The sequence below is a fragment of the Sycon ciliatum genome, chromosome 2, assembly GCF_964019385.1.
Source record: "Sycon ciliatum chromosome 2, ocSycCili1.1, whole genome shotgun sequence".
Lineage (NCBI taxonomy): Eukaryota > Metazoa > Porifera > Calcarea > Leucosolenida > Sycettidae > Sycon > Sycon ciliatum.
This window is the reverse complement of record NC_088644.1, coordinates 1,547,498-1,548,296: the sequence shown is the minus strand read 5'-3', so window position 1 is coordinate 1,548,296 and position 799 is coordinate 1,547,498.

The following is a 799-nucleotide window of genomic DNA, read 5'->3' as shown; positions in this document are numbered from 1 at the left end:
CTGTTCGCCGTCCGCAGGCGCGCAAGCGCGCACAGCCACACCCACATACACGCACCCGCAGACACATACACACGCACGCACACACACCCACACAGAAAATCAGCATTTCCTCACGATGGAGGCATATTTTGGCAACTTGTACGAGCAAAACTCACCAAACAACACTCACTGGACAAGTTCTTCACGAAGAAGTAATACCCTGTTCTCCTCTAACATCGCTTGATTTTACATCAATCACTATAACCGATGCAAAAATAATGTAATAAAGGTCTTTTGAAATAAGAATTTGATCACTATAGGCGATATATTACTATAGACAATTTGTTGTGAACCCTCTAAGATTCTCTAAATTGTCAGGATCGTACGACCACACGGCACGAGGACAACTCTTTCCTTTACACAGTATATTTCACTCCATCGAATAATTAACAATGAACACTAATAACACCAGCTATTTATAGCATGCAGAAACAGCGTACATGCAAAACATAAGCATATAAAACTGGACATAACAGCGTATACAGCAAAACGCACACAACGCATATAGCGTATGCCATGCAGCAACATCAGCGGTACGGCGGAGTCGAAATACAACATTTCAACGAATACAATGCCATAAGCGCGAAGGCCTTTCCCAATTGAGAACTGGTGGTTTACAACATTCTCCCCACCAAAGGGCTTCTCACCGCCGTACAACAATGCACACAAGTCAAAAACGATCCGGGGCTCTGACTACGCGCCCAGAACGCGTCATCTCCTGCTGCCGTGGTGGTGGTAACGGTGCTGGCGGTTCATATGC